The sequence below is a fragment of the Bos mutus genome, chromosome 4 (assembly GCF_027580195.1).
Source record: "Bos mutus isolate GX-2022 chromosome 4, NWIPB_WYAK_1.1, whole genome shotgun sequence".
Lineage (NCBI taxonomy): Eukaryota > Metazoa > Chordata > Mammalia > Artiodactyla > Bovidae > Bos > Bos mutus.
Window position 1 is genome coordinate 115,996,105 of NC_091620.1, and position 25,453 is coordinate 116,021,557.

Consider the following 25,453-nt stretch of genomic DNA (forward strand, 5'->3'; position numbering starts at 1 on the left):
ATAACGCTTAAGTAGCTATCTCTCTTCCTCTCCATTTCTGTATTCTTTGCCCATTTATCCCTCTGTGTTGAATATTTTACCTTGTTGAATATTTCTTAATCTTTCAACAAGCACTCTATTCTCCAGCCAAACAGATCATTAACTAAAAATTATATCCCAACTACCATATTTCACAGAACGCAAATATGAACCCTCTGGGCCTTTTGAATACAATTCTCATCATGATTTTTTTTGAAAATTTTAGGAAAACATTGTTTTCCCTTTTGAATATGTGTCCATGTTGACTCTGGAAAGGCAGACAGAAACATCATCAGTATAAAACATCACTAATGTAAAATATGATGGAGAAAGTGGATTTCAGTTAAATTTTAACCAATTTGGATAAAGACCTTAGGGGAAAACTAAATCTCAAAGTGGAAAATAATTTTATCTAAGTTCTACCCTTACTAACTGATTTACTTGTGTTAATTTTACTTGCTACTCAAATTAAATGTAAGATTTACCTAGAATGCTATCTATGACTGAGGATATTAGCTATTTTCATAAGCCCTGTAGTGTTACTCTTGGTTCAAAATTCAGCATATAAGGTTTTGGTCTCTCAAAGTAAGACAGATAACCCTTATTTTTAAAGTTTGCTTTCTATAACATAGCTCTTATGAAAGACCCACATTAACACTTGTTTTTGCTAAGAAGAAGAAATCCAAAGAGCATGTTCACTTTTATGAAAAAGACAGAAAATTGCACTTTTCACCATTTGATTTGAAGCCCACAGGGTCAACAATCTGCCTGCAATACATGAAACCCAGGTTTGATTTCTGTGTCAGGAAGATCCCCTGGAGAAGGTAATGCCAACCCACTCCAGTATTCTTGCTTGGAGAATTCAATGAACAGAGGAGCCTGGTTGGCTATAGTCCATGGGGTTGCAAAGAGTCGGACACGACTGAGTAGCTAACACAACAACCATACCTGGAGCAGCCAAGCTTCTTCCCTGGGAACAACACACAGAGTCTCAATATTGAACCAACATGGCTTTGAACTGTGTTAGCATCTCTACTTTACATTGATTTACTTTGTGTATCCATTAGCAAAATGTGTCCTAAAGTAACTGCTTCTTCATTTTACATCATTTGGGCTCATGAAACACCAGGAACACCCCCACTTTCTGATAGGACGGGAAATCTGTATGTTGAGTATTTAAGTTTTCAGAATATCAAAGAATTTGAAACAGTATTTGAATTTAGTAATACTTAAAAATAACCAGTGATCATGATTTAAGCAAACGTGATTTGAGTTTTGTTTTTCTATTTTGTGTATTTCAATTTAGTTTCTATACCAATGAATACATTTCAAATTTGTCTACTGTTTTCATTCTCAAATATCTCAAGTATTTTTCTAAATATAAAATAGCTTTAGGAACATTTAGTTTATTCATCTTTACTCTGCATATTGTTTTTGACTATGTTACATACTATCTGTGTCATTTGGTAATCAAGTTGTGAGTAAAAGAGCTGTCTCCAAGAAGATGAGAATTGTTGTAAGTTATTTTACTTTTTCTTTACATTGTAGAGTGCCCACAAATTTGCCTTACATTGGTTTGCCATTCTAACAACATTTTACTTGCTTATCACAAACTCAAGAATTATTTGGGATTGCTTCCTGTTTTCCTGCATTAATATAGTAACATAATTTCTTTCACTTGAAAGTGTTTCCTTTTAATTGAAATGTAGTTGGCTTATACTGTTATGTTAGTTCCAAGTGTACAGCATTATGATTCAGCTATATTGGAGAAGGGAACAGCAACTCACTCCAGTATTTTTACCTGGTAAATACCATGGGCAAGGGGCCTGGTGGGCTGCAGTCCACGAGATCACAAAGAGCTGGACACAGCTGAGTAACTGAGCATGCATAGCATGTGTGCATATATGTATGTATGTGTGTGCGTGTGTACCTTTCCAGATATTTTTTCCTTGTAGATCATTATAATATACTGAGTATAGTTCTCTGTGCTATACAGTAGGTCCTTGTTGGTCATCTATTTTATATTTAACAGTGTGTATATGCCTCTTGAGAAACCTATATGCAGGTCAGGAAGCAACAGTTAGAACTGGACATGGAACAACAGACTTGTTGCAAATAGGAAAAGGAGCACATCAAAGCTGTGTATTGTCACCCTGCTTATTTAACTTATATGCAGAGTACATCATGAGAAACTCTGAGCTGGAAGAAGCACAGGCTGGAGTCAAGATTGCCGGGAGAAATATCAATAACCTCAGAAATGCAGATGACACCACCATTATGGCAGAAAGTGAAGAGGAACTAAAAAGCCTCTTGATGAAAGTGAGAGAGGAGAGTGAAAAAGTTGACTTAAAGCTCAACATTCAGAAAATGAAGATCATGGCATCCAGTCCCATAACTTCATGGGAAATAGATGGGGAAACAGTGTCAGACTTTATTTTGGGGGGCTCCAAAATCACTGCAGATGGTGATTGCAGCCATGAAATTAAAAGGCACTTACTCCTTGAAAGGAAAGTTTTGACCAACCTAGACAGCATGTTAAAAAGCAGAGACATTACTTTGCCAACAAAGGTCCGTCTAGTCAAGACTATGGTTTTTCCAGTGGTCATGTATGGATGTTAGATTTGGATTGTGAAGAAAGCTAAGTGCCAAAGAATTGATGCTTTTGAACTGTGGTGTTGGAGAAGACTCTTGAGAGTCCCTTGGACTGCAAAGAGATCCAACCAGTCCATTCTAAAGGAGATCAGTCCTGGATGTTCATTGGAGGGACTGATGCTAAAGCTGAAACTCCAGTACTTTGGCCACCTCATGCGAAGAGCTGACTCACTTGAAAAGACCCTGATGCTGGGAGGGATTGGGGGTACGAGGAGAAGGGGATGACAGAGGATGAGATGGCTAGATGGCATCACTGACTCGATGGACATGAGTTTAAGTAAACTCCAGGGGTTGGTGATGGACAAGGAAGCCTGGCGTGCTGTGATTCATGGGGTCGGAAAGAGTCAGACACTACTGAGCGACTGAACTGAACTGAGCTGAACTGATATGTTATTCCAAACTGCTAATTTATCCCTCTCCTCCCTCCTTTTCCCTTTAGTAATCATAAGTTGATTTTCTCTTTGTGTGTGTGTCTGTTCCATAAATTCACTTGTGACATCTTTTTAGATTTCACATATAAATAATATCATATGATATTTGTCCTTGTCTGGCTTACTATACTTAGTATAATAATCTCTAGGTCCATCCATGTTGGTGCAAATGACATTACCCCATTCTTTTTTTATAGCTGAGTAATATTTCACCGTATATATAGAATACATCTTCTTTATCCAGTCATTTGTCAGTGGACATTTAAGTTGCTTCCATGTTGTGGCTACTGTAATTAGTACCACAATGAACTCAACTAAAGTTTCACATTGTGCCTTGAGAACATATTCTGGACTTGCATGTCTGCTTATATGAAGAATATAATGCTTCATATAAAAAGAGAAGTCCAGCACACACTGCATACATAGGGTACAAATAGCATATATTCTGCTCACATGACCTGGCAGATATCTCCTAGATACTTTCTAGCTGATAAAAGGAAGCGACTTTGATTTAAAGACAAACTAAGAGGTCATTTAATCTATCCAGAAATAGCAGTAGTTTGTATTTACATAAAGATGCCCCATGTCCCCAGTATTTTTCCCAGGGGCATATCCAAAATTTCTGCTCCTCAAGAGACTCATTTTTACCAAGATGGAAGCAGAGGCATAGGCATGCAATGGTACCACCCTACTGAATTCATTGGAATGGTTCTTGGGCTTTCATTGAATTCAGACACATTCTTATTAATCCAGCCAGTGTGTGTTTGCATTCAAGCAATTAGATAGATTGTCAGAAAGAATATAGGATAATAACAGATACCTAAGAAGTGATCACAGAGTAGACAAGAGAGTAAAGAAAGACAAAGAAGTTGCAAAACTGGGCAACAGTTTGAGGGAGTAGGGGACTAGTCACCTCTGGTGCAAAGACCCAAATCTCAGGTCTAGTCTTCTGCATTTCAGTTCTTAATACTCATCCTACTCTCAAGTAAGTTTCCTAATTTGTCTCAGAATCACTTTCCTTCACTATAAAATGAAGAAGTTAATAAATACTGATATTGAGTGTAAAATAATTGTTTATAAAATTTAGCATGGTCCTTGTTTATAAAAAAAGCAACTCAATAAAAAATTGCTTTGCCTTTTAATTCAAGTTTTTTCACTGTGTCTGAAGTAAAGCTGATTATGCAGTGTCCCTGATAATAATGACCTTCTGATTACACACACACACACACACACACACAATTGACAAAGGTCCACAGAGATTCATGCATCAAATGGAAGACATGTTTCATAAAAAGAGGAATTTAGGCTCATGCTGTATTCCCAGCACTCAGAGTCCTAATAAATACATAGTTATACCCTATAAATAAATAGTTATAAATGAATAAACAGTTATACTCTAAATAAAATACTTTGCCTATGTGAAAGGTCCACCAATTTGTCTTTGACATGTATCTGTGATTGAGCAAAGAGCTTTCAGAGACAAAATAAGCATGTGCTTAGATATAGCATTAAGAACTCTGCCAAGACAAGGACTGAAGGAACCCTTGGGAATGATGGAATGGATAGTTGTAGGGATTATATGTCACAGATGTAACTTGAGCCTACAACCATAAAGAGGCTAAGGCCAGCTGTCAGTCTTGGCTGCAACAGAAAATATCACTGAATTCTGTTCCACATCAGGACTCTGGCAACAACATATTTCTCCCTCTCTGTCTCTGTCTCTCCGTCTTTGTCTCCTCCCTAACCCTAACCCCAACCTTCCTACACCTCCATCACTTTTCCTTTCCCTTCCTTCTGCATTCCTTCCTTCCTTTTTTTCTTTCTTCCTTCCTCTCCATCCTTCCCTCCCTCCCTTCTTGTCTCTCTTTCTTTCTTTCTTCTTTTCACTTCTCACCTCTCTATCTGAAATAAAACTTCAGACAGATGAGAAACATTTTTAGCTGATGTATTTAAAATAAGAAACAGAAGACATAAGTATATTACAGATATTTATCCCTCAAATATTTCAGATGATGAAAGAATAATGATAAGCAATGAGAAGGACCACCCCTTACCTTATAGCACTGTACTTTCATGTATTTCCAGAACCCTTAACATATAGGGGTGATGTAAATTAACTTGACATTAACCATTTAGGCTACAGTTCAGTTCAGTTAAGTCGCTCAGTCATGCCTGACTCTTTGCGACCCTATGAAACACAGCACGCCAGGCCTTCCTGTCCATCACCAACTCCTGGAGTCCACCCAAACCCATGTCCATTGAGTACGTGATGCCATCCAGCCATCTCATCCTCTGTCGTCCCCTTCTCCTCCTGCATTCAATCCTTCCCTGAATCAGGGTCTTTTCCAATGAGTCAGCTCTTTGCTTCAGGTGGCCAAAGTACTGGAGTTTCAGCTTCAACATCAGTCCTTCCAAAGAACACCCAGGACTGATCTCCTTTCGGATGGAATGGTTGAATCTCCTTGCAGTTCAAAGGACTGTCAAGAGTTTTATCCAACACCACAGTTCAAAAGCATCACTTCTTCGGTGCTCAGCTTTCTTTATAGTCCAACTCTCACATCCATACATGACTACTGGAGAAACAATAGCCTCTCCTAGAAAGACTTTTGTTGACAAAGTAATGTCTCTGCTATTTAATATGCTATCTAGTTTGGTCATAACTTTCCTTCCAAGGAGTAAGCGTCTTTTAATTTCAGGGCTGCAATCACCGTCTGCAGTGATTTTGGAGCCCCCCAAAATAAAGTCAGCCACTGTTTCCCTATATATTTGCATGAAGTGATGGGACCGGATGCCATGATCTTAGTTTTCTGAATGTTGAGCTTTAAGCCAACTTTTTCACTCTCCTCTTTCACTTTCGTCAAGAGGCTTTTGAGTTCCTCTTCACTTTCTGCCATAAGGGTGGTGTCATCTGCATATCTGAGGTTATTGATATTTCTCCCAGCAATCTTGATCCCAGCTTGTGCTTCTTCCAGCCCAGCGTTTCTCATGATGTACTCTGCATATAAGTTAAATAAGTAGGGTGACAGTATACAGCCTTGGTGTACTCCTTTTCCTATTTGGAATCATTCCGTTGTTTCATGTCAAGTACTAACTGTTGCTTCCTGACCTGCATACATATTTCTCAAGAGGCCGATCAGGTAGCCTGGTATTCCACCAGACCTGCGTTTAGGCTATACGACACAGAAAATGGAAACATGGATTTAGTGATGACATTTATTGCCCAGTTCTCTGGCAGAAAAGTGAACAAATGAGCTCAAGGATTAATTTTTATTGATAATTTCAAGGATATTGATTGACACAAGATTCAAAACTTAGACTTTGGCAGCTACATAGTCTTGGTAGTGTCTGTTATAACCCTTCCAGCCTTCCTTGCCTCACAAGTAAGTCCTCATGTGTGGAAATTACAAATAAATACAGTTTCCAGAGCTTTAAGTTGTTGGGGGGACCAAGAGGGTGTTGCTGCCACAACAACTTTGGTATCAGTGCAACCTAAGCACAAAAGATCCACATCCAGGGAGGTTGTCTGCATGTAGCAGTAAAATTCATATAGGCTGTTCTAAAAATGCTTACCTAGACAAATTAGTCTCTATTCTAAAGGATAAGGCTTCTAATCATAAAGAGAAAGAATAGCTAAGAAAATAAATACCTAAAAAGAGCCAACAACTATGCAGACTAAAATTTTAGAGAGTTTTCATTTTGAGGCATCAAGATAATATGAGCAATCAGGCTTTATAGTGATGCCTCTGAGCCTCTACAAGGAAGGGTATTGTTACCAACATGTTAATCATGAAAAACATACAGAACTGTGTGCCTAGCATACAGTTTCTTTTCTACTAAATTTTTGTAATAAATGAAATTTTAAAAATATAATATAGATTATTCTAAGATTTATATTATAATGTAGGCTCTCCCTTAGGTACATAAGTGAAGTGGAGTGAAGTGAAGTGAAGTGAAACAAAAGATGCTCAGTTGTGCCCGACTCTTTGTGGCCCCACGGACTATCACGGTCCATGGAATTCTCCAGGCCTGAGTTCTGCAGTGGGTAGCCATTCCCTTTTCCCAACCCAGGGATCAAGCCCAGGTTTCCCATTGCAGGCAGATTCTTTACCATCTGAGCCACCAGGAAGCCCTACATACATTTTAAGTTTTTCCATTTTATGTACATCTTTGATTTCTCATATAGAAGGTTCCATTAAAATGTTTGCTTGTGCTTAGTCACTCAGTCATGTCTGACTCTTTGCGACCCCATGGACTGTAGCCCACAAACTCCTCTGTCCATGGACTTCTCCAGGCAAGAATACTGGAGTGGGTTGCCATACCTGCCTATAAGGGATCTTCCCAAATAAGGGATTGAACCCAGGTCTCTGGTATTGCAGGCAGATTCTTTACAGTCTGAGATACCAAGGAAGCCCATAAAATGTATACTTCCTTTAAAGGCTTTAAAGTAATCATTATAGATTTTTAAAATAAATATATGTGTGTATTAAATATATATATATATATATATGACATTTAATACTTATATATACATGTATTTATATAATATATGGGATTATATTCAATATCTTGTTATAAACCACAACAGAAAATATTTTAATATATATTCTTTTCCATTATGGTTTATAACAAGATATTGAATATAATCCATTGTGCTATATGGTAGGACCTTGTTGTTTATCTATCTTACATATAATACTTTCTATCTGCTAATCCCCAATTCCCACTCCATCCCCATGCTGCCACCACATCCCCTTCTCTTGGCAACCAAAAGTCTGTTCTCTATATCTGTGAATCTGCTTCTGTTCCACAGATAACTTCATTTGCATCATATTTTAAATTCCACATTTAGGTTGTAACATATCAGATTTGTCTTTCTCTTTCTAGTTTACTTCACTTAATATGATAATCTCTAGGTTGAAGGAATGATGCTAACACTGAAACTCCATACTTTGGCCACCTCATGTGAAGAGTTGACTCATTGGAAGACTCTGATGCTGGGAGGGATTGGGGGCAGGAGGAGAAGGGGACGACAGAGGATGATAGCTGGATGGCATCACTGACTCGATGGACATGAGTCTGAGTGAACTCCGAGAGTTTGTGATGGACAAGGAGGCCTGGCGTGCTGCGATTCATGGGGTCACAAAGAGTCGGACATGACTGAGCAACTGAACTGAACTGAACAGAGGTCCATCCAAGTTGCTGCAAATGGCATTATTTCATTCTTTAGTATGGTTGAGTAATATTCCATTGTATAGATGTACCATATTACTTTATACATTCCTCTGTTGTTGGACATTCACGTTGCTACCATGTCTTGGATATTGTAACTAATGTTGCAATGAACATTGGGGTGTATGTATCCTTTCTAGTTATAGTTTTCTCTCACTCAGGAAAGGAATTGCAGGATCATATAGCAACTCTATTTTTAGTTTTTTGAGGAAGATCCATATTGTTTTCCTTAGTAGGTACACTGATTTACATTCCCATCAACAATGTAGAAGGGTTCCCTTTTCTGAATGCCTATTCCATCATTTGTTATTTGTAAACTTTGTAAATATAACCATTCTGACTGGTTTGGAATGGTGCCTACCCTGTTGTATTTTTTATTTAAATTTATCTGATAGTTAGAAATGCTGAATAACCCTTCATGTGCCTGTTGGCCATCTGTATCTTTTGGAGAAATATCTATTTAGATCTTCAGCCCAATTTTTGATGATTTTTTTAAATATTATTATTATATGAGCTGTTTGTATATTTTGGAAGTTAAGCTGTCATTGGTCACCTGGTTTGCAAATATATATTTTTCTTCTCAGCCTGCAGGCTGTTTTATTTCATTTATGGTTTCCTTTGCTGTACAAAAGCTTATACATTTGATTATTTCCCATTTGTTCATTTTTGCTTTTATTTCTATTACCTTGGGAGACTGAAGAAAACTTGTCATGATTTACATCAGCTAACGTTTTACCTATGTTCTCTCCTAAGAGTTTTGTGGTGCCATGTCTTACATTTGTTATTTAAGTCATGGCATTCAATTTTAAGTACAGATTTTGTGGTCAAATATTTTTACTCATGTATTCTGTATAGAAACTTGAACCCAAACTGTTCCTTGATTTCATGGTTAACAATTCAGCCCTAAGTCAAAACAAAGCAAAATATAATTGAATGGTTTTCTACATCCCACTCTACAAGTCATTAAAATTTAATGATGCCATTTGTTTTAATGTTTCCTAGGCAATTCAAGGGGCTTCTTAGATGGCACTGGTGGTAAAGAACCCACCTGTGCTGCAGGAGACTTGAATTTGATCTCTAGATTGAGAAGATCTCCTGAAAGAGGGCATGACAACAGATTCCAGTATTCTTGCCTGGAGAATCTCATGGACAGAGGAGCCTGGCAGGCTACAGTCTATAGGGTCACAAAAAGTCAGACATGACTGAAGTGAATTACCGTGTACATGCAATTTGATAGTTGGATTTCACAGATTTTTTAATTGTTCATCACTTAATGCAAAACCTCCCATATTTCATCATCTCATGCAGTTTTGATATATTTGACACGATCACATGAATGTTAGAAGAATATTAGAACTTCAAGATACCTTTTTCTTATGAAAAGACTAATTAGTTTGAGTTACAGAATAAGTAACTGTTTATGTAGATACTGAAACAACTATCTAAAGATAAAAGACAGCATGCAATTGATATTTCCCTTGGCAAACTCACTAGAGATTGACAAGAGCTCAAACTTGTCTTCTGAATGTCACTTGTAATTTTTTTTCATAATACGATAGTCTTTTGCAAAGAAAATGCTAAAGAATATTTTTATTTTTAATTATTATAGATTTTAAAGTCTTTTCAAAAATATTTTGATTAATCCAATTTGTCTACATGAATAGATTAAATGGTGCAGCTTATTAAAAACATTTTTCTTAGCTCTAGGGCCTAGATCTGAAATATCATTTAGACAGGAACTAATGAAATTATCCTTATCTGAATGCTTGAAGGGAGATAAGGAGGGAAATGTCAATTCTGCTATTACTGTGGGGCAATAAGTCACAATACTCAACACATAATCAAAGGATGCATTTAAAATAATCTCTGTGGACTAATTAAAAGTTCAATTAAGAAGACTAGAATGGTCTTCACTAATGAACATTTTTATAAAATACACATTTGAACAGACAAATTTTGCTCTGAAAAAAAATATAATTAAGCATTACAATTCCAGTAGAAGTCCATTTGCCATTGAAGTGCTTTTGACAGCATCTTTTATTTCAATGCTAAATCCAAAAATCATATGGATAATGATCTAGAGCCTAGAGTAGGCTGTGAGATTCCTTTGGAGGGAAGCTCTATGCTGATTTATCCTGTAGAACCATAATCCACCTTATGTTCAGTGTCTGTGCTGTGTTCTGGAAGGCGCTGTCTTGTTTGGGGACATGATGGTTACCCGTGGAGCCTCTGATATAACCAAAACATATTTTTAAAAACAATTCCCTCCTGCAGAGGTCTTTTCAAACAGGCAGCATGCTTTGTTATTCACCATCTGATCTGATTTTCATATTATTTATAGGAGTTAAAGAGGGCAGTTGTTGCTGTTCTTTATATGCAAATACAACCACCACCACGTGTAAAAACAAGTGCTGTAGCCCAGGTGATGCCAAAAACTCGGCCTCTGTGCACCTGTGCTGAATTGATTCATAGAGTTTTGGATGTTGTAGAGAAGAATACATAAAAATAAAATAAAAATATATTTTATTGCTTTGCCAGGTGAAGGTAGACACAGTGGGCTCATGCCCTATAAAACTCTCTGTCCCAGCCCAGGGTTGGGGGATTTGGTGAGGAGTTTTATAGCAATGGTTCAAGAGTATGGTTGTTGATAATGGTCAGAGTGTGTGCAGGGCTTGCACTACTTTAATCTGGCTTCAGACGAACTCCTATGAGTTTCTGGGCATATATATATATATATATATATACCCAGATTATATATATATATATATATATATATATATAGATTATATATATATATATATTATATATATATATATAATCATATATATATCGTATATATATATGAAGGATAATTGCTTTACAGAATTGCATTGGTTTCTGCCAAACATCAACATGAATCAGCCATAGGTGTACATATATCCACTCCCTCTTGAACCTCCCTCCCAATCCTCCCCTCACCCTTCTACATTGTTATAGAGCCCTGGGTTTGAGTTCCTGAGTCATACATAAAATTGCCTTTGGTTATCTATTTTACATATAGTAATTTGTTTCTATATTGCTCTCTCCATACATCCCATCCTCTCCTTCATGTCCGCTTGCCCTGTATCCATAAGTATGTTCTCTATGTATGTGTCTCCATTTGCTGCTCTGCAAATAATTTCATCAGTACCATCATTCTGCTGCTGCTGCTAAGTCACTTCAGTCGTGTCCAACTCTGTGTGACCCCATAGACAGCAGCCCACCAGGCTCTGCTGTCTCTGGGATTCTCCAGGCAAGAACACTGGAGTGGGTTGCCATTTCCTTCTCCAATGCATGAACGTGAAAAGTGAAAGTGAAGTTGCTCAGTTGTGTCCGACTCTGAGCGACCTCATGGACTGCAGCCTACCAGGCTCCTCCATCCATGGGATTTTCCAGGCAAGAATACTGGAGTGGGGTGCCATTGCCTTCTCCAAGGGGGTGATTTAGTATAGGTTTAATTGTCTCAGGGCCTATGGCCCTAGTCCCTTCTGATATGATTAGGCCCAGATATCTAACCGACTATTGACAAAGCTGAGCCTTTTCTCTTGATGCCTTGTAACTACAGTCTGCCAGAAAGTTTAAGAAATCTTCTGAGGCTTGTGAACAAGCTTCCTCTGTCTCAGCACAGAGCAAAATACTATTCCAAAATTGAGAAGAAGAAGGAGGTAACAGGTCCCATGTAAGTTAAAAAACTAGCAGGGAAAATAACATCAGGCATATTCTCATCCTTAATGCCTAAGAATATTCCTCTTTGCCTTGATGTTTCCCTCACTGGGCCTGCTAAGGTGGTAACTCACCCTCATGTCTCAGTGGGAAGACTCTTTGCCTGGGCCTTGCTCCCTCCTCAAGATTTACTACTGGGACATTACAGCTATCCTGCAATGTCCCCTCCCCTAAAACCTAAGTGGAGTCCAGCCAAGGCCTCTGAACCCCATGGATTCTGGGCTTGTGATGGGCATATCCATATGCGCTAAGTAGTTTCAGCCATGTCTGACTCTGCTACCTTATGAACTGTAACCTCCCAGGCTCCTCTGCCCATAGGATTCTCCAGGCAAGACTACTGGAGTGTGTTGCTGTTTCCATTTCCTTCTCCAGAGGATCTTCCCAACCTAGGGATAGAATCTGTGTGTCTTATGTCTCCTGCATTGGCAGATGGTTTCTTTAGCACTAGCACCACCTAGGAAACCTATCCATGGCTGATAAGAAGTGATCATAAGTCTCCAGAGGAGGAATATTAAGCTTGAAATTGGCAAAGGATGAATTTCTTTTCACAGACATACCTATTGCCTTTCCATTGGGCATGAGGCCCTTTTTTGGGGAATCTTTTTCTTTTCTTTCTTTTTTTTCTTTTGGCAGCACTGTGCAGCATGCAGAACTTCCCTGACTAGAGATCCAATTCACACCTCCTGCAGTGAAAGTGCAGAGTCTTAACCACTGGATTGCTAGGGGAAGTGCCTCATGGGAATCTTAAAGTTAATTTATATTTTATTGATTGTTTTTGGGGTGTGGGACCATTTTTTAAAAGTCTTTATTGAACATTACAATATTGTTTATGTTATTATGTTTTTTTTTTTTTTTTTTTTTTTTTTTTTGCCAGGAGCAAGTGGGATCTTAGCTCCCAGACTGGGGATCAAACCTACAGTCCCTGCACTGGAAGGCAAAGTCTTAGCGACTGGACCATCAGGAAGTCCCCTACATTATTGCTTATTAGAATGCATTATAGAATAACAGAGTGAACCAATCTTTACCTGGGCAAACTCATTACCACAAGGTGCGCTTTGACCTAGAAGTGAAGGAGGAAACAGAGAACAGACTCCATCTTAGGCTGAACTGTGAATCTGGGTTACATGCATGATCACCTTCCCAATGGACTCTGAACTCTGTGCCTGGTGTCTATGGAAACAGCATACCAATGGAACAACAGATACCCCAGATGGAATAGCCTCAGGACTCATACCTAGATCCTCTGTCGCCTAAAATAATACTCTAATTATCTCTGTAACAGAGTGGAGTCATAAATTCTATTATGCTTATTGGGGTATGAGAACAGGCCTATTGACATTGTCCACTGCTAACTACCTAGGCTTCAGTCACATGAATCATGGGTTAACTTTTATCGTATGTCTCTTTTCCTTTGTACAGACTAGTTTGGGGGAATTTATGGAGGTGGGTTTGACCATGTACACTTAAAGTATATAAGGTTTTTGCAAAAACTGGTCATGATCAGATTGGCTAAGAGAAGTCTCTGCCTTGGGCCCGCCAGTGTAATAAACTGCACTCCACTATCTACATTGCCCTTCTGAGTGAGTTTGTTTCTAAGAACATGTAGCTAGAACAGACATACATCTGATAATGTGTCAGGACAGTGTGGAGTTGAAATCTGAAATTATCTGCAGGAATGGCGTTAGAAGATGTAGTTTGCAGATCCTAAAATATCTGTACTTTAGCTAGCTGTTTTTTTATTTGAAGCAATTGTTTCAAATAGCTTTTTGAAAACAAAACAAACAAGTTTGCTTGTTTTGATCACAATAGACTAGTTCCAAATAGGAAAAGGAGTACGTCAAGACTGTATATTATCACCCTGCTATTTTAACTTATATGCAGAGTACATCATGAGAAACTCTGGGCTAGAAAAAGCACAAGCTGGAATCAACATTGCCAGGAGAAATCTCAATAACCTCAGATATGCAGATGACACCACCCTTATGGCAGATATTGAAGAGGAACTAAAGAGCCTCTTGATGAACGTGAAAGAGATATTATACGTATTTCATAAATACGTATAATATCATATAGGAAATGAGTCGCCAGTCCAGGTTCGATGCATGATACTGGATGCTTGGGGCTGGTGCACTGGGATGACTCAGAGGGATGGTATGGGGAGGGAGGAGGGAGGAGGGTTCAGGATGGGGAACACATGTATACCTGTGGCGTATTTATCTCGATATTTGGCAAAACCAACACAATATTGTAAAGTTTAAAAATAAAATAAAATTTAAAAAAAAGAAAGTGAAAGAGAAAGTGAAAAAGTTGGCTTAAAGCTCAACATTCAGAAAACGAAGATCATGGCATCTGGTCCCATCACTTCATGGGAAATAGATAGGGAAACAGTGGAAACAGTGTCAGACTTTATTTTGGGGGGCTCCAAAATCACTGCAGATGGTGATTGCAGCCATGAAATTAAAAGACACTTACTCCTTGGAAGGAAAGTTATGACCAAACTAGATAGCATATTCAAAAGCAGAGACATTACTTTGCCAACAAAGGTCCATCTAGTCAAGGCTATGGTTTTTCCAGTGGTCATATATGGATGTGAAAGTTGGACTGTGAAGAAGGCTGAGCACCAAAGAATTGATGCTTTTGAACTGGGGTGTTGGGGAAGACTCTTGAGAGTCCCTTGGACTGCAATGAAATCCAACCAGTCCATTCTGAAGGAGATCAGCCCTGGGATCTCTTGGAAGGGCTGATGCTAAAGCTGAAACTCCAGTACTTTGGCCACCTGATGCGAAGAGTTGACTCATTGGAAAAGACTCTGATGCTGGGAGGGATTGGGGGCAGGAGGAGAAGGGGATGACAGAGGATGAGATGGCTGGATGGCATCACTGACTCGATGGACGTGAGTCTGAGTGAACTCGGACGTTGGTGATGGACAGGGAGGCCTGGCGTGCTGCAGTTCTTGGGGTCGCAAAGAGTCAGACACGATTGAGCAACTGAACTGAACTGAACTGATTCACAACAACTATATCAGCTTTGTGAATCACAGTTAGGTAAAAGAAAGATGATAAAAAAAAGGAAAGCAAAAATGTTCCATAAAGGTAATTTTGTATAAAGAAGTTTCATCTGTGAGGAAGCAGAACATAATTTCCTCCTATTCCTGCCAATTCAAAGTTAAATAAAATAGATTGATATAAGAACCATTTTTTAAAATAGTTTCTGGGAAAACAACTTCCTTATCATGAAATTTTGATTCTTTCTGATTGTATCATGCTAATTGGTCTTAACTAAAATTTGTCACAGTTATATCCAGTGTATATGTGGTGTACACATTCAGATATGCATATAAGTATATTATATCCAAATGAAACTTCTATAGACTATCAAACCAAATAATGAAGACTCAATACTATAATATTTAAAGAACATAAATAGACCAATGTTTTATTTCTGTCTTCTATATTTTAAGTTATCTCACCATAAAATAAATGTTACTGCAATTTGTGTATTGAAAGCTTTAGGGCAGGGGCGGTCCTAGGATGGTGAAGGAATAAGACAGATAAACCACTTTATCCCTCACAAGTTCATCAAAAGATCATTTGAACGCTGAATAAATTCCACAAAGCAACTTCTGAAAGATGGAAGAGGACACCAGGCATCCAGAAAGGCAGCCCATTCTCTTCAAAAGGAGGTAGGACAAAATATAAAAGATTAAAAGAGAGACAAAAGAGTTAGGGATGAAACCCATCCTGGGGAGGGAGTTGTGAAGGAGAAGTTTCCAAAAACCAGGAAAGCCTCTCACCAGTGGGCCTGTGGGGAGTTTTGGAATTTCAGAGGGGAACATAACCAGGAGGGAAAAAAAGAAAAATACACAGATTACATGTCTAATGGCAACTCCCAGTGGAGAAGTAGCCCAGATGCTCACATCTGCCTGCAACGAGCAGGGGCTGAAAAGGGAGGTGCGGGCTGAATTGCTTAGGGTAAGGATGGGGATTGAATGCCCTGAGGAAAATCTGAGGGAGCTAACATGAGATAGCAACCCAAACATTGGGATAGCCAGAGAGAGAAAGAAAAAAGAGAGACAGAGGAAGAGAACATTCCCACGATAAGCTCTAAGGCACAACCTGGCCCACTCACAGAGCAAAGGACTGAGCAAATACCAGACGAGAGCTAGCTGGCTGTGGACAGGCCCCTCCCCACACAGGTGGCAGAGAGGCAGGCGGGCCACAGCCAGAGCAGGAAGGCAAGGTGTAGTCTTGGCCCCAGAGGCAGCATCCTCCACCAAACTGTGAGCAGGCTCCCAGTTTCTAACCAAGTCTTCCTGGGATCCTGAACAGTTGACATTCACCAGGATGGTCTCAGTTAGAGATCAGCTCCCCAGAGGAGACACATGGCATGCCTGAGACTGCAACACACAGCACACCCAGGAAACCGAGTGGCTGGGACCAGAGAGGTGATAAGATGCACTGCTCACTTGGGGAGAGTGTGCTCGCCAAGCACCTGATCACCTGAGTTGCTAGGACCTGGGAAGGGCACAAAACGCAGGCCCAACCAAGTCTGTGCCTTTGTGGACTAGCTGAGAACTTGAATCTGAGTGGTTTAGACCTAAGAAGTGCACACAACTCAGGGCCCCCTTTAGAAAGGACCCATGCAGAGCAACCTGGAGCCTGAGCACAGTAGATGAGGAAAGCACACACGCTGTGAACGGAGGCAAACCCAGTGTGGCCCAGACACTGCGAGCACTCCCCACACATGCCAGTGATATTTGTTTGCAGTGTCCCTCTCTCCCCATAGTACAACTGAACAAGTGAACCTAAATAAATGACCATCTTCCCCACCTTGTGTCAGGGCAGAAATTAGACACTGAAGAGACTTGCAAATGGAGGAAGCCAAAATAAACAAAGAAGAAAGTAGCTCTTTTAAAGTGACAAGTGCATCAGATTAAACCCCTCTAGTTAGCATTGACTATATTGGAAGGGGTCTATAGACACTGAGAAGAATAAGCTGAAACAAGGAACTATCTGAAACTGAACTGACCCCACACTGTCCTCAACAGCTCCAGAGAAACTCCTAGATATATTTTACTATTATCATTTTTAATTTTTAAGTTCTTTATTACTCCTTTAATTTTCATTTTTGAAGCCTACTATTACCTTGCAAAAAAAAAGAGGCCTTATTTTTAAAGCAAATTTCATTCATATATATATATATATATATATATTTTAATAGTTTTTTTGATTTTGCTTTGTTTTTTAATATTATATTTTTTAAGAGTCTAACCTCTACTCTAGATTTTTAATCTTTGATTTGGGTATTTCTTATTAATTTTGTACCTTTAAGAATCTAATCTTCAGTACTCATTTTTACCTACAAGTGAGATTACTGGCTTGATTGCTCTCTCCCCTTTTGACTCTCACTTATCTCCTCCAGATTACTTCTATCTCCTTCCTCTCCCTTCTCTTCTCTACTTAACTCTGTGAATCTCTTTGGGTGTTCTGGGCTGTAGAAAACACCTAGGGAACTGATCACTGGCTAGATTGGTCTCTCTCATTTTCACTCCCCCTCCTCTCCTCCTGGTCTCCTCTATCTCCTTTCTCCCTCTTCTCTTCTCTCTGTAACTCCATGAACCTCTCTGAGTGTTCCAGACTGTGGAGAGTACATTGATTACTGGCTAGATTGCTCTCTCCCCTTTTGATTCCCTCTCTTCTCCAACAAGTTACCTCTATCTCCCTCCTCCTTCTTTTCTTCTCCATGTAACTTGGTGAAACTCTCTGGATGTCCCTCACTGTAGAGAATCTTTTCACCATTAACCTAGATGTTTTATCATCTGTGCTGTATGGATGGAGAAGTCTTGAGGCAACTGTAAGAATAAGACTGAAAGTCAGAGGCAGGAAGCTTAAATCCAAAACTCAAGAACACCAGAAAACTCCTGACTTCAGGGAACACTAACGACAAGAGCTCACCCAAAAGCCTCCATACCTACACTGAAACCAAGCGACAGCCAAGGACCAACAAATTTCAGAGCTGCTGATGCTAAGTCACTGCGGTTGTGTCTGACTCTGTGCAACCCCATAGACGGCAGCCCATCAGGCTCCCCCATCCCTGGGAATCTCCAAGCAAGAACACTGGAGTGGGTTGCCATTTCCTTCTCCAATGCATGAAAGTGAAAAGTGAAAGTGAAGTTGCTCAGTCGTGTCCGACCCTCAGCGACCCCATGAACTGCAGCCTTCCAGGCTCCTCCATCCATAGGATTTTCCAGGCAAGAGTACTGGAGTGGGCTGCCATTGCAAGGAGATAGAGGTAACTTGTTGGAGAAGAGAGGGAATCAAAAGGGGAGAGAGCAAACTAATTCTCCACCAATGTAGGAATATAACCCTGAGCATTAAAATACAGACAGCTAAAAGTCACAACATACCCATGAACACTTCAAAACTCACTACTGGATACTTGTCCAGTCAGAAGAGATCCAGCTCCCCCCACCAGAACACCGACACTAGCTTCACAAACCAGGAAACCTTGACAAGCGACTTGTCCAACCCCACCCATAGGGAGCAACTCCACAATAAAGAGGGAACACAAACTTCCAGCATACAGAAAGGTCACCCCAAACACAGCAATCTAAGCAAGATGAAAAGGAAGAGAAATACTCATCAGGTAAAGGAACATGATAAATGCCCACAAAACCAAACAAAAGAGGAGGAGATAGGTAGTCTACCTGAAAAAGAATTCAGAATAATAATAGTAAAAATGATCAAAATCTTGAAAACAAAATGGAGTTACAAATAAATAGTCTGGAGACAAGGATTGAGAAGTAGTAAAAAAGTTTAACAAGGACCTAAAAGAAATTTTTAAAAAGTCAATCAATAATGGATAATGTGATAACTGAGATCAAAAGCACTCTGTAAGGAACCAACAGTAGAATAACTGAGGCAGAGGATAAGGTAATTGAGTTGGAAGATAGAGTAGAGGGAATAAATGAAGCAGAGAGGAAAAAGAATAAAAAAAAATGAGGACAACTTCAGAGACCTCTGGGACAATGTTAAATGCCCCAACATTCGAATCATAGGAGTCCCAGAAGAAGAAAATAAAAAGAAAGGTCATGAAAAATACTTGAGGAGATAATAGTTGAAAACTTCCCAAAAGTGGGGAAGCAAATAGACACCCATGTTCAAGAAACCCAGAGGGTTCCAAACAAGATAAACCCAAGGCAAAACACCACAACACACATATTAATCAAATTAATGAAGATCAAACACAAAGACCAAATACTAAAAGCAGCAAGGGGAAAATAATAAATAACACACAAGGGGATTCCCATAAGGATAACAGGTGATCTTTTAATAGAAACTGTTCAGGCCAGAAGGGACTGGCAGGACATACTTGAAATGATGAAAGAGAAAAACGTGCAATCCAGATTACTATACCCAGCAAGGATCTCATTCAAATATGAAGGAGAAATCAAAAGCTTTACAGACAAGTAAAAGCTCAGAGAATTCAGCACCACTAAAGAACCTCTCCAACAAATGCTAAAGGATCTTCTCTAGACAGGAAACACAGAAAAGGTGTACAAACTCGAACCCCAAACAACAAAGTAAATGGCAACGGGCTCATACTTATCAATACCTTAAATGTAAATGGGTTGCATGCCCCAACCAAAAGACAAAGACTGGATAAATGGATACCAAAACAAGACCCCTATATATGCTGTTTACAAGAGACCTACCTCAAAACAAGGGACACAACAGACTGAAAGTGAAGGACTGGAAAAAGATATTTCATGCAAATGTAGATCTAAAGAAAGAAGGAGTTGCAATACTCATATCAGATAAAATAGACTTTGAAATAAAGGTGGTGAAAGGAGACAAAGAAGGACAGTACATAATGATCAAAGACCAAACCAAAAGAAGATATAACAATTATAAATATATGTTCACTCAACATAGGAGCACTGAAATATGTAAGGCAAATGCTAACAAGGATGAAAGGGGAAATTAACAGTAACACAATAATAATGGGAGACTTTAATACCCCACTCACACTATGGTTAGATCAACTAAACACAAAATTAGCAAGGAAAAACAAACTTTAAATGATACAATAGACCAGTTAGACCTAATTGATATCTACTGGACACTACATCGCAAAACAATGAATTTCACCTTTTTCTCAAGTGCACATGGAAACTTCTCCAGAAGAGATCACACCCTGGGCCTTAAATCTAGCTTTTGTAAATCCAAAAATTGGAAATCATCTCAAGCCTATTTTCTTGATCACAATGCAGTAACATTAGATGTCAACTACAGGGAAAAAACAAAAAAAAAAAAACTATTAAATATACAAACACATGGAGACTAAACAACATGCTTCTGAATATCCAAAAATCACAGAGGAAATCAAAAAACAAAACAAAATGTGAATAGAAATGAATGAAAATTAAAACAAAGCAAGCCAAAACCAATGATTTTCAGTAAAAGCAGTGCTAAGGGGAAGTTTCATAGCAATACAAGCTTACCTCAAGAAACAGGAGAAAATCAAATAAATAACCTAAATCTACACCTAAAGCAACTAGAAAAACAAGAAATGAAGAACCCAGGATTAATAGAAGGAAAGAAATCATAAAAATTAGGGCATAAATAAGTGAAAAGAAACAAAGAAGACCATAGCAAAAATCAACAAAGCTAAAAGCTGTTTCTTTTGGAAGATACATAAAATAGACAAACCATTAGCCAGACTCATCAAGAAAAAAAGGAGAAGAATCAAATCAACAAAATTAGAAATAAAATGGAGAAATCACTACAGACAACACAGAAATACAAAGGATCATAAGCGACTTCTATCAGCAACTAAATGCCAATAAAATGGACAACTTGGAAGAAATGGAAAAATCCTTAAAAAAGTATAACTTTCCAAAACTGAACCAGGAAGAAATAAAAAAATCTTAACAGACACATCCCAAGCACAGAAATCAAAACTATAATCAGAAATCTTCCAACAAACAAAAGCCCAGGACCAAACGGCTTTACAGCTGAATTCTACCAAAAATTTAGAGAAGAGCTAACACTTATCCTACTCAAACTCTTCCAAAAAATTACAGAGGAAAGTAAACTGCCAAACTCATTCTATGAGGCCACCATCACCCTAATACCAAAACCAGACAAACATGCCACACACACAAAAAGAAAACTACAGGCTAATATTACTGATGATAATAGATGCAAAAATCCTTAACAAAATTCTAGCAAGCAAAATACAACAACATATTAAAAAGTTCATACATCATGACCAATGGGCTTTATTCCAGGGATGCAAGGATTCTTCAATATTCACAAATCAATCAATGTGTTATACCACATTAACAAATTGAAAGATAGTAACCATATGATTATCTCAATAGATGCAGAGAAAGGCTTTGACAAAATTCAGCATCTGTTTATGATAAAAAAAAAAACTTCCAGAAACAGTCAGAGAAGGAACATACCTCAACATAATAAAAACCATATTTTATTCATGTTGATATATGGCAAAACCAATACAATATTGTAAAGTTAAAAGATAAAATAAAATATATTTTAAAAATTACAACAAAACAAAACATAGTTGATAAACCCTTGGCAAACATTATCCTCCATGGTGAAAAATTTAAAGCATTTCACCTAAATTCAGGAACAAGACAAGGGTGTCCACCCTAACCACCACTACTCAACATAGTTTTGGAAGTTTTAGGCACAGCAATCAGAGAACAAAAGGAGTAAAAGGAATCCACATTGGAAAAGAAGAAGTAAAACTCACTGTTTCCAGATGACATGATCGTCTACATAGAAAACCCTAAAGACACCACCAGAAAATTACTAGAGCTAATCAACGAATATAGTAAAGTTGCAGGATATAAAATTAATGAACAGAAATCCCATTCATTCCTATATACTGCTGCTGCTAAGTCACGTCAGACATGTCCAGCTCTTAGCAGCCCCATGGACTGTAGCCTACCAGGCTCCTCCATCCATGGGATTTCCTAGGCAAGAGTACTGGAGTGGACTGCCATTGCCTTCTCTATCCTATATACTAACAATGAGAAAACAGAAAGAGAAATTAAGGAAACAATTCTATTCACCATTGCAATGAAAAGAATAAAATACTTAGGAATAAATCTACCTAAGGAAACAAAAGACCTATATATAGAAAACTGTAAAACGCTGATGAAAGAAATCAAAGATAGCACAAATAGATGGAGAAATATACCATGTTCATGCATCTGAAGAATCAATATAGTGAAAATGAGTATATTACCCAAAGCAATCTATAAATTCAATGCAATCTGTATCAAACTACCAACGGTATTTGTCAGAGAACTAGAACCAATAATTTCACAATTTGTATGTAAATACAAATAACTTCGAATAGCCAAAGAAATCTTGAGAAAGAAAAATGGAACTGGAGGAATCAACCTGCCTGTCTTCAAACTATCCTACAAAGCTACAGTCATCAAGACAGTATGGTACTGGCACAAAGACAGAAATATAGATCAATGAAACAAAACAGAAAGCCCAGAGTTAAATCCACACACCTATGGAAACCTTACTTTTGACAAAGGAGGCAACAGCATACAATGGAGAAAAGAAAATATCTTTATCACGTGGTGCTGGGAAAACTGGTCAACCTCCTGTAAAAGAATAAAGTTAGAACACTTTCTAACACCATACACAAAAATAAAGTCAAAATGGAGTAAAGATCTAAATGTAAGACCAGAAACTATAAAACTCCGAGAGGGACAACATAGGCAAAACACTCTCCAACATAAATAACAGCAGGATACTCTATGATCCACCTCCCAGAGTAATGAAAATAAAAGTAAAAATATACAACAAGACACAATTAAACATTAAAGCTTTTGCACAACAAAGGAAACCATTAGCAAGGTAAAAGACAACCTTCAGAATAGGAGAAAATAATAGCAAACAACATGAGTGACAAAGAATTAACCTAAAAATATACAAGCAGCTCATTCAACTTAATTCCAGAAAAATAAATGGCCTAATCAAAAAATGGGCCAAAGAACTAAACAAACATTTCTACAAAGAAGACATCCAAATGGCTAACAAACACATGAAAAGATGCTCAACATCACTCATTATCAGAGAAATGCAAATCAAAACCACAATGAGGTACCATCTCACACTGGTCAGAATGGCTGCTGTCAAAAAGTTTACACCAATAAATGCTGGAGAGGGTGCAGAGAAAAAGGGCACCCTCTTACTATGGAGAACAGTGTGAAGATTTCTTAAAAAAATGGAAATAGAACTCCCATGACCCAGCAAACCCACTGCTGGACATACACACCGAGGACACCAGCATTGAAAGAGACACGTGGAGCCCAATGTTCATCGCAGCACTGTTTACAATAGACAGGACGTGGAAGCAACCTAGATGTCCATTGGTAGATGAATGGATAAGAAAGCTGTGGTACATATACACAGTGAAATATCATTCAGCTATTAAAAAGAATGAATTTGAATCAGTTCTAATGAGGTAGATGAAACAAGCATATTATACAGAGTGAAGTAAGTCAGAAAGAAAAACACCAATACAGTATATTAACACATATATATGGAATTTAGAAAGATGGTAATGTTGACCCTACATGCGAGATAGCAAAAGAGACACAGATGTAAAGAACAGACTTTTGGACTCTCTGGGAGAAGGTGAAGGTGGGGTGATTTGAGAGAACAGCATTGAAACATGTATATTTTCATATGTGAAGCAGATTGCCAATCCAGGTTCAAGGCATGAGACAGGATGCTCGGGGCTGGTGCATTGGGATGACCCAGAGGGATGGGATGCGGAGGAAGGTGGGAGGGTGGTTCAGGATGTGGAACACATGTACACCCATGACTGATTCATGTGAATGTTTGGCAAAAACCACTACAATATTGTAAAATAATTAACATCCAATTAAAATTAATTAGTAAATTAAAAAAATTTGGGGGCAACATGAGTGTGATAATATGAGCCATGACTTCAGTTTTATGTAAATTAAATGTATATTTAGAAAGACAAGTTATAGCCAAGTGGAAATCAATTAATTAATTTATTTAGCATTAGAACCAACATATCTATGTAAAAGATTAGAGTAAGACTTTAGGCAATTTATAGGCCAAACAAACTTAACATTCATAAATTATTACCCAATGACATGTCAACTAAAATATCACTTATGAAAAATTAATAATCTTACAGGATAATAGCATGAGTTTTTCTATATATCACATTATATAGAAAACATAACAGTATTTATGCTAACCACCCATCTAAAACTAAAGTTTGCATAAGGAACTGAGATCGGGAGTGAAATGAGGAAAGAATATAAAAATATTCTATGTATCTGTAATTTTTATTTCCTTAAAGTCAATTTATCTGAATAAAAAAAAATGACACAAATTTAACATTTGGTAAAGCTGCTTATTGGCTGCCTGGATATTTATTGAATAATTTTGTATGTTTATAATATTACACATACACAAAATAGAACTGTGTGTTTACATACTAGACATAGTCCTGTATGTGTATACACACACACACACACACACACATATGCTTCCTGGTGGCATAGTGGTAAAGAACTCACCTGCCAATGCAGGAGATGGTTAAGAGACTCAGATCACTGGGTTGGAAAGATTCTCTGGGGAAGGCACAGCAACTCACTTCATTATTCTCACCTGGAGAATCCCATAAACAGAAGAGACTGGTAGGCTACAATCCACAGGGTCACAAAGAGTTGGACACGACTGAAGCAAGTTAGCACGTGCACACACACACACGCGCGCACACACACACACTCACTCACACAAAGGGCTCAGGGCTTACCTGATGGCTCAGTGATAAAGAATCCGCCTTCCAGTGCAGGTGAAGCATGTTCAACCCCTGGTCTCTGAAGACCCTCTGTAGAAGGAAATGGCAACCCAATCCAGTATTCTTTCCTGGGAAATTTCATTTACAGAGGAGACTGGCAGGCTACAGTCCGTAGGGTCACAGAGTCAGACATGACAGTAACAAAACAACAACAATAATAACACACACAGACTCACACACACATATAAAAGACATTTTAATTAATTCAGATTAATATAAACTTTCTGAGACTAGATAGCTCAATATAGACCCGAAAATTCATGGTTTTGTGAGCAAGTTTATTGAAATAATCTCTAAAGAGTAGTAAAGGTATGTATGAAAAGGAAAGAGACCTTTTGAGACAAAAACATTAACAAAGAAACAAAAAGTCCATTTGCTGTGCTCAGGAACAACTGGGAGTTTGACAGATTGGAATTTATGTATTATGGTTGATACAACTTCTCAAATCAATAAGCAAAAGCCTAAAATGCATGTGCTCTTTGAAA